Genomic DNA, 10,773 nt, shown 5'->3' with positions numbered 1-10,773 from the left:
TATTTGATTCTTCTGCATACCGTTGATACCGTCAACATAAGCAATCCTGTAGCTTCATGTAGGTCCCAAGTGAGTTTAGGCACCTATGGGGTTTGACCTCAGCTGAGAGGTGATTTCAGGAATAGCAATGGGGCCTGGTTCTGGACTGAGATGTCCAAAGTGTCAATTAGATTTAGGAGCACAGGTTTCATCTCTGCCATGTGCCAACACTTAGATCTGGCCTACAGCCGAAAGATTTACAGGTGTCGCTATATCTGTTAGGGATGTGCTTCTCCTCTGATATACTTATACTGGTATAAGCATCAGTGTGGATGAAGTTATATCAATATAAAGGTGCCATATACTGAATAGGTCCATAGATTATAGGCCAGAGAGGACCATTGTAACCAGCTAGTCTGACCTCCTGCGTAATACAGGCCATAAAGGAAATGTTGAAAGGATTGACTCAGGTGAATCCCCAATCTGTGCATCTCCACCTCCATTAGCAAGGATCATGGACCAGCCATTGCACCACAGAGCTACCTATCGCATTGCATTAGTGCTTCCTCCCTCGTGCTACCCTAGAACAAAGCACCTTTACCCTGCTGTAGCTGAGTCTATTCTACAGGGCAGAGCTGAGTGAAATTCAGAATTTCCATGCCATGGGAAAAACTGACTTGGGATGCAAACCAATGTTGACAAATCAAGGAAAAAAGTTAAAATATTAACATTTTGAACAGAATGGAAATTCTGAAAAATGTCCATTTGCAAATGTCAAAATCTTTGGTTTTCAAATTTTTGATCAGCATGAAACATGTGGACGTTCCAAAATTGACATGCTTCCTGTCGGTGTATTGACCTGACTTAAAAGGCTGCTGCCTGCCTCAGATTGAAATAAGAAAAGGAGTACTTGTGGCACCTTAGAGACTAACCAATTTATTTGAGCATGAGCTTTCGTGAGCTAGCTCACGAAAGCTCATGCTCAAATAAATTGGTTAGTCTCTAAGGTGCCACAAGTACTCCTTTTCTTTTTGCGAATACAGACTAACACGGCTGTTACTCTGAAACCTGTCAGATTGAAATGTATTTAGTTGGAAAGTTTCAGCCTGTTCTGCCATTTCTGAGACCAAAGCTAGGGGAAAAGACATTGTTGTGCCCACATTAAAAAAAACCACTCCACCACAGATGACTTTTCCTCTGAAAAGCTCTGGTGACCCCAAGCTTTGCAGCAGTGATGTGAAATTTGACAGGGCAGTGCCTTATGCCAATCTGATGAAAATCTGCCCAAATTTGACCCTATAAAAATTGCTGCTCACACATGATCAATTGAGATTTGCTAGAGCTTCCCAGTTTAATCCCCCCAAGAGTCCATCTGCCCTGGGCAGGCAACATCCCAGGGATTCCAGGGGCTGAGCAGGGGATTTTCCCAGCAATTCCAGTTCTGGGCTGTTGCAGGGTCTCAAATTGGGCACCCAAAATTAGTGGCAAGTTTTGACCTTAATTTCTCTGTGCCTCACTTCCCTACCTCACAGGGGCATTTTGAAAATAAATTCAGACACTACAGTAATAAACACCCTGGAAAAGCACATGAGCAAATTATGAATTCTGTCTCCAGAGCAAGGCTGGAAGAGTTTAAATAAGGCCTGGTGTAGAAGGGCTCTGCAGGGCCCTCTTAGCTCCTGCCAGGCTGACAATGTCCCTAGGAGACCCTGGGGTTCAATAATCACTGGGGTCATTCATTTACAGGTTGTGTTCCCACCACCTTTTCACCATACACAGCTTTAGGTTCCCATGTCAACCTAGGACAGATGCACTATCTCTACCTCCACTCCCTTACTCTCCCCCACTTTTGGCGGCTGTTCTTCCAGCCTTTTCTATAGCCCCAGGCTAATTGGGTGGGTAACTGTCTCCCATTCACCAACTTGGTGCAGGTTTTTCTAGCCAGCTCCAATTTGCTTCCCTTAATGGGAGCTGGCGTGACAGAGGGCTGACTCAGCAGCTCTTGCCCAGCTCTCCGTCACACCTGGGCCCACACATTGAATGATGAGGCTAAAACAAAATACTGAACAGCTGCTTACAAAGTGGGCACTTTCCATTCTCTGCAGTCAAGCTGGCTGGGAGCTTTTTAATAAAATGGATTTTCCACCACAAATATGGATTTGTCAAATAGGAATCTTTTAATTGGAATGTCTCAGTTTTGATTCAACATTTCTCAGGTTCAGGATGGAATTTGTGATTAAACTCCAGAAACATAGAGAGAGCAACTCCAAAATAGCCAAATCCCAGCTAGCAGGGCACTCACCTGGGATGTGGGAGACCCCTATTCAAGTCACTTCTCTGCCTAATTAAGAGCAGGGAAATAGATCTATGTTTCCAATATCACAGGGAAGTGCCCTAATGTCTGCCCTGTTTTCTATTCTATGGTGCATCTCTGTCTCTCAATCTCTCCTGTTGAATGAATAATAAAGGATTCATTGGGACACACAAAGAGAAAGTCTATCTCGATAGCCCATTGATTGTAAGCCTGATCTGGGATGTGAGAGACCCAAGTCCAAGTGCCTGATTTGGAATGGGGAAGAAGGAGTTGTTATCAGCTTGGTGGGAGAGATAGTGAGTTTGGGGAGAGTTAGGTGTGGCCCGGGGAAGAGCATGCACAAGAAACTGTGGGTTTGCCTAGAGGGAAGAGAGCTATGGGGAATGATACTGCAGGTGATGGACATGGATGATGACAAACTGATGCCCCCCCTTTCTATAAGTGTTATGACATTCTCTCCAGCATCCTTTCTCCCCCAACCTTTTCTGTGGTGGTCAAGTCATCCTGACCCACCAGGCAATTGCTTGGTGGCATTTTGAGTGGTAGTATCCGGGGCTTATCTGGAGGGCCAAGTCACATTAGTGACTGTCAGCTAGTCTCCCTGGAACTGTTGAAAATCCACCAGTTCATCCCTTAAGCTAGATGAGTACCCTAACCACTGGGCTAGTGGTTATTTATGGGTCAAGCTTCTCTATCTCTCACTTTCTGTGAAGTTTTTGCAGAAGACCTGGTTTCATCCCAATGTAGAATGGGAAAATATTTTGAAATCTTGAATATGTTCAGGAGACAGGAAATTCTTTTCCCACCTATGTCTACTTTGTACCCACTTATAATATTACCACTTAAAATAATTATCCTTTAAAACAATTGTCAAAGTTAGGTTTTTGGGCCTACACCACTTCCGTAGAGATTGAGGAATACCCAAGCTGAAATCACACCTTGGAATGGTGCATAGATATACCCAATTAGCAGGGGGTGGGAGGGGAATGATTTTTAGAACTTCTTATGGTCCTTATGTTAGCTATCACTTATGGTCATCTACATGTATTATTGCCCTTTGGTGCTAGTGACTCTCTGAAGTTGAGCAGATCTTTCCATTTAATATCTAGCCTTCAGGAAGAAAAAAAAGACATTCAATGACATGAATGTCTCTACAGGTACATATTAGCCCTGCAACATCTTTCTGCTGGGGATTCCCAACGTTAGACACAGATCCTTTGTAGGACCTTTGCTTTGAGTTTCAGTGATGCCAAGTGCCATCAACTCCCACTGACATTGATGGGAGCCAGAAGAGAAAACCAGTGTAAATGAAAAAGTTCTACACCATTCATTATTGTCTATACATTTACAAGAGATGATTTACCTCCTTTCCAAACTAATCTGATTTAACAACAGAGAGGGTAGGCAGGAGAGACATGGATGGCAAAGCCCTGTGCCCTAAGGGATATTTCTGGCATGGGAACGATTCAGATTTGGACAGTCTCTCGTATTGTGGCGGGATCTCTGCACATATTTAATTGAATGCAAAACAATGCACAGTGTGCTGTGTTTCTATAAGGAGACAGTGCACCATCTCCAGGGGGAAGTGTGTGCATAACCCATAATACATTCCCCAAGACACACTATTTCACAGGAGCAGTCAGAGTTGTTACAAGGAATCTACACATGCTCCCTTTTTGGCTCCAGTTTATTTGCAAATTTAGATTTCCCACCCACCCCACCTCATACCATGGTGACACAGTTGATTTTTCTGGGATTCATGGACCACCCAGAGCTGCAGGTCCCACTATTCATGTTGTTCCTACCGAGCTATGTTATCACACTGGTAGGGAATCTTGGGATGACTGTTTTAATCAGGATTGACTCCATCTTCACACCCCTCTGTGCTTCTTCCTCAGTAATCTGTCCATTGTAGATGTTGGTTATTCCTCTGTCATTGCTCCTAGAGTGCTTATGACTTCTGTAGCAGAGAGTAATAGAATCATTTCATTCACTGAGTGTGCTGTGCAATTTTTCTTTGTCTGTGTCTTTGTGACCAATGAATGATGCCTCCTGGCCACCATGGCCTCTCACCGCTTCACAGTCATCTGTAACCCACTGCTCTAGAGGGTCATCATGTCCAGGACACTCTGTGTGCTGATAGTTGTTGTGTCTTTGTGAATTCAACGGCCCGAACAATTTGTATATTCAGCTTGTCTTTCTCTCACCCCAGGGTCAGCAATCATTTCTTCTCTGACATCCCTCCCCATCCTTAAGCTGTCCTGCTCTGACATACACAACGCAATGATGTTATTCATTTCACCTTGTCGACTATATTTGTCAAGATTACTATGCTACTTTTTCTAGTCTCTTATATGTACAGCCTCGTCACCATCTGGGGTCAGATGTTGGCTGCGTGTGTGTTCGTTCAGTGTGCTGTCCCAGCTCTGTGGAGATAGCAGACCTCAATTAAACAGCCCAAGAAATCCACAGACTCAATTTTCAGTGAAGGCACCTGGCCAGGTTTACTGTCAATAGAGCACAGTACTAGCACCTGGATGGATTGTCAGACCTGTATGCTTGTGTCAATGGACGCAACTCAGTCAGTGGTGGGACTCTCCACTGCTCGCTAGGCTGGCCAAAGACACTCCCTCTGAGATACATCTTTATACACAAATACAAACAAGTGACGTATTGCCCCTGATGTATCAGAGTGACACCCTCTGACGTATTAGGGTGCCACTCATTGACAGATCCAAGGGCTGCCCATTACCTTGTACATGTTGGTTTGATTAAAACATCTCTATCCATCATGCTGTCATCCTGACCTTATCCGTAAGATGGGTCAGCGCGCTCCTGTTATCTCTGGGGCATGTGGTTGGTATCGAGGTGTTCTGGTACCGCCTTTTTGGAATGTGCTGGCGTATATATACTTGTGCCTAGCACTACTTAAGCACGTGTGATTCTGCAATATCAGCCCTGTTCTTGCCAGATTCTGTGAACGGGGCCTGCCTCTTGCTCACAGCTTGGCTTTGCTTTAGATCTGCAAAGTTTTGGTTACTTTAGCTCAGGCTTTAGGCCTCACACCAGGAATCTGATACACGGCCTTATGTTTCAGGCCATCTTCTTAATACACCATCCTGAAGATCCACTTAAACCCATTTGTACCTTTGCCTCTCACCTGACAGCTGTCACTACCTTCTACAGTACTCTGATTTTATGTATTTACGACCCAGTTTCGGCTACACCTTGGACCAAAACAATGTCATCTCTGTGTTCCCTATGCTGAACCCTCTGATCTACAGCCTTAGAAACATGGAGTGAAGGACGCCTTTAGAAGGATGATATACAGGAAGATATTTTCTCAATAAATGTAGTTACTGATTTTTTTTAAAAATCAATAAACAGCTGTGAGAGAGGGGGCAAGTTCTCTGGGTCACCATCCTGATTTCTCGGACTGCACCATTTCTTTGAATTGCACAAAAATGATTGTGCATAACGCAGGCTTGTTAATATTTGCAATCCCAAGAGCAACATAGGACAGGAAGTGACCCGCCGAGGTCATTGAGTCCAGTCTACTGCTGTAGCAGGCAGCAACGTGATATAATCCCATTCATATATTTATTCAGCTCCACTTTAAATTGTTGTATAACTCCACTAATTCTAGTGGGAGGCTGTTCCTGAACCTCCCTTCTCTGATGGTTAGAAACTTTCTTCCACTTTCCAGACTAACTTTAGTCATGGCCATTTTATACCCGTAAATAATAAACAGGCCAGGGCTAGCTGACCCTGGTTTCAATCCACCTACCACAGGGCTATTATGGGAGTAGCACACTTCCAGCATTCTACTTAGAGGGTGTCTGCAGTTTGTTGTACTCAGTAAGGCTAGACCTCAAGAGATTCTGTTTGTAAATCACAGGCCTCTTATTCTTGATTTAAAGGTGAATTACAATTACCATTAGTGCTTTAGGTTAGGTGCCCTCTGTAGATTGAAACTCAGGTAAAAGGATGCTGAAATCATACAAATACCAGAGCTATTCTGAAATTGCATCTCAATAGAGGACGCTGTTAAATATACAGGCCCATCTATTTTATATTCTCTTTTGTTAGACTGTGCTCAACTCCAGGTGTGCTAAGATCACACAATCTCAATTCCAGCACTACTGTGACAGAATTTTGAGGCCAGGACTGCAGAGAACAGTACATCTCAATCCTGTGGGATCAGAGAGAGAACTCAGGGCCTGGTATGTGGAAAATATTTCCATCAAACTCATAGATCATGTGAAGTTCACTCTGATCCCAGTGCAGACTCAGATATGGACCTATAAAAAGTTAGGGTGGGTTGTAGACAAAGTTGACAGTGCAGATGATTCTTAGGGAGAACTGGTTAAACAATGTCAGAATAACCACTGCATGGGCCTCTGACAAAATGCCAAGATGGAAACAGACCATCACCTAATATACCACTATTTTAATTCTCCAATGATGTAATGTTGGGAGAAGATTATCCCATATCTGCCTACTATGATCTTCTTCCGCTTTCCTTAGAAGTATCTGGTATAAGCCACTGTCATAGACAGGCTATTGGACTAGATAGACCTTGTGTCTGATCCTGTCTGGCAATCCCCATGTTTCTATGAGACTGTGGGGAACTGGTAGCTTCTACAGGTTAGTTCAGTCATGGAACAAGAATCTGCCCCAGAACTTCCCCAAACTCTGCAGGGGTATGGTTAGGATTAAGGTTAATGTTGGGAAGCTATGAACATCAGACAATTCACACTTGCCCCTGTGACTGGGTAATTTGATGTGCATCTGTATCACCGACAGACCCCAGTCTTCAGTGGGCGGGATGGAATTTGGGACCTCTGCAGCTTAATACATGAGCCTCTACCACATGAGCTAAAAGCCACATGGTTCTTGACTAAGGATATAGGGTAGACTCATTAAACTCTCTCTGAGTGGTCTCAGTGCCACCAGATGGGACAGAGAACCACACCCAGGCGGTGTGTGGGTTACATATCTACACCAGGTTACAAGTTAAGGACATGATCTGCCAATTGGATAGAACAAGCCAGACTGCTGCCCCAATAAGGGGCTTTTGCCCTTAAGTCATTTATGTGCTTTGGGAAATCCTATGGTCATAAGGGCCAGATCTTCTTGTATAAATGTATGTAGCCACACTGACTTCAATGGAATGACACCAATTTTGACTAGTTATGGTTCTGGCCCAATGCGTTCAGTAGCGCTCCACCTATTTACTTTGGGGTCTCACACATTAGCACCAATGGAGCTAATGCTGATTTTCACCTGCTGGGGATCTGGCCCCATTGATTGCAATGTAGTGACGCTAGCTTACACCAGCTGGAGCTGGAGTGCCATTGATTTCAGTCTGTATCTGTGAGGTTTTTGTTGAGGTTGATGGATTTCCACTCAATTTAGCCATATGGAATTGATTTCAATGGGGCAAAGATGATTTACACCCACTGGAGATATAGCCACATTAATTTAAGTGGCACTCCATCAAGTTACATTAGCTGGGGTTTCTGCCCCTTTGGCATCAATGGGGTGATGCTCATTTGCACTGGCTTAGAATCTGGCCAATTGTATTTCACTTAACCATCAGTTTCAATACTGATTTGTATTAATGTTGAATTGACACAAAACATTCTGAGGATTGCACTGTTTCTTCCAGATTAAATAAGAGATTCTGCTTATTTCCCTAACATAGTTTTGTGGCTTTTTAATGGCAGATTTTTATCCCCTTACCCACACTTTTTCAGCAGGTGGGAGTCCATGAGACCACTCTCACAGTAAGGGGCTATTCAGTGTAAGGACATCAGAATCAAGCCTATAGTTTCAAGATGCCCTAACATGTCGTTATGTATGGGATAAAGCCCCCTCTTGTCTGTCTTGTGCACATTAAAATTTTTAGTTTATTTGGAACCTAAGACGATCTTGCTTTACTTGCACTGAGTAGAACTTGATCTCATTGGGGCTCCTGCTATGAGTAAGTGCAAGTCAATGTGAGCAAGGATCATAGGCTCACGCCCACAGTGACCTGGTTTGATTTGTCATGGCTTTGGACACAATAGGCCAAATATAGCCCTTGAGTAAAAGAATGATGCCAGAGATGACTTTGGCCCAAAAGTGAAGATATTGAAAGGGGAAAAAAAAGGAAAGAGTAAATGCTATTGTCCAGCACTGGTTATGCCAGTAATTTTCATATTGACATAATTCTCCAAAGTTTGGAGAACTTTGTAGACAGTATCCATTATTATGGATTATAATAAGCTGCTGTGGGCCTCATTAAAACATTGTTTTTTGAGCAATTCTGTCATTATCTAATTAGGCAAGAAAACGTATTGGGAATGGTTAGGAAAACAACATATGAGTCATGATACAGAAATAATGTCAATATTAACGCTTGCTCTGCCAGAGTAATGAATAAGTAAATCTATCTGTAGTGTAACTGAAGTTAAGACAATTTGCCAAGACAATTTGTACAGTGGCACCTTCTTCCAGAGGACAGCTGTGTATAAAAAAAATAGAGCTGCCACTTCTCATTCAAATCAATCTGAAAAAAATATACCAGCCTCCTTGTCATTCATTAAGGACCAGAGCCATTGACCATTGAACTCAATGGAGTCTCTCCAGTGCATATTAGTTCAGCACCATAGATCTCAGTCCTGAACATTTTTATGGGAATGCTTCAATTTACTTCTTTATCTTCTCTCCAACCCATGAAAGAGTTTCTCTGGTGATCATGAAATTATATCAAGGGTCTGCTTTGTTTGGCTTTCTTTGGACTTTGTAAACCCTGAGACAGATTCATCCCAGAATTAACTCCATTGACTTGCGAGTATGATGTGGGGACAGATAAAGGGTACATGTAGTCCAATCAAATTTATAAAGATGTACGATTGTGATGTACTAGTACCCATTATGAAGTACTGGTGTGATGGGGCTATCAATATTCATAGCACTAGGAAGCTTGCTCACACACTGACATTTGAATATTCATCTGCTCTGGTTAGTCCAGGGAAGTTTTCTCTGAATCATCAATCACTTAAATCCATTTCTTATGCTCCTAGGAATACTACTTATGATTTTTCCATATATGTGCAAAATGGAATGAAGCTATAGTGTCATAACATAAAAAGACATCAAAGTTACTCTGTTGATTAACATTGTGATGTTCTTAAACTGGCAATACATGTGTGGGCCAAAGTCATTTGGCTTCCAATGCTATTTTCCTTTCAACACTTTAATACTGGTCCAGGATTGGAAACCCCATAGTGCAATCAACAACTGCCCATGAGCAAATGCACATTTTCAATGAGCAGTTAGACATCCAGTTCCCTGGACAACTCCCTGGAATGGGAGTTTGGTGCCTTTTGAATATCCCCACTTAAAATCCGACAGACTGAGCCAAATATTGACTGAAGTCAATCGGAGTCTTTTCATTGGCTTCAATGAGCTTTGGATCTGTTTCTGGCAGGGGGTGGTTGAAAATTTCCCATCTAAACTTTCTGTTGATGCGGGCGGGGCGGGTGTGGGGGAAGCAGTGGTTGCCTGGTAGGGGTATCTGGCCATCCACAGAGGTTGATCATGAGGTCACCTGACAGAGAGTAAGATGGTTATAAAAGGGCAAAAGCTGCTCAATGTGGGCTCTACCTGGCCATGTTTGACCAGCTAGAACTGAGAGGAGCTGCATGTAGGAGCTAGATGAGGAGGGAGAGGAGCAGTCTTTCTGAACATAGATGAATACACAAGGGGACTCCCAAGGAAAGGATGAGCTAGTGAGGCCCATTGAAGTTAGGATGTGTGTCCTTTTCTAAATAAGTTTGTGCTTTATTGGTGAAGCGTTAGCTCTGCCGTGTTAGATTCCTGTTCATAGTGTCTCTCTGTGTCTTATATTCTTTACACATACTGTGTGGCCCTATGGGAGAGTTCAGCTGTAACCCAGAAGGCTCACACTGTTTGGTGGCATTGTAGGACAGGGGGTGTTTAAGCTATGGCAGAGTCTGAAAAGTCATCCCTGAGCTCAGGGACTAGGCAGCTAGATAGCAGGTTCTAGCTCTCCAGAAAGGGCACTAGGCAGAGGGCCTGCACCCTTTTGTGTGCCTAGGAACCCCAAGACTGCAGCAGTGACTGGCTCCATTCAATCTCTGGCACCTTAAAACAACTGGGGATCCAAGATGGGATTCCCCTCAACACAAGTCAGTGCATATCCAGCAAAGGGAGTCAGAGGGGAACTGTGACAAATGCTCCCTTACAATAGTGCACAGACTCTCCCCGAGTTACGCAAATCCGAGATTATGGAAAAAGTTCCATAAACTAGAAATAGGAGTTTCTTTGGGTTTTTTTTTGCACGTAATGGTCGGAGTTACGTTTCCGACTTACGCAAAATTCGAGGTATACAAGGCATTCTGGAACGGAATGCTTGCATAAGTTGGGGAGCGTCTGTATTCTTTGCAGCCTCGCAGTCATTCCTGAACATG

The sequence above is a fragment of the Eretmochelys imbricata genome, chromosome 6 (genome assembly GCF_965152235.1).
Source record: "Eretmochelys imbricata isolate rEreImb1 chromosome 6, rEreImb1.hap1, whole genome shotgun sequence".
NCBI lineage: Eukaryota > Metazoa > Chordata > Testudines > Cheloniidae > Eretmochelys > Eretmochelys imbricata.
The sequence above is the reverse complement of the archived record's forward strand: the minus strand, read 5'-3'. Positions refer to the sequence as shown.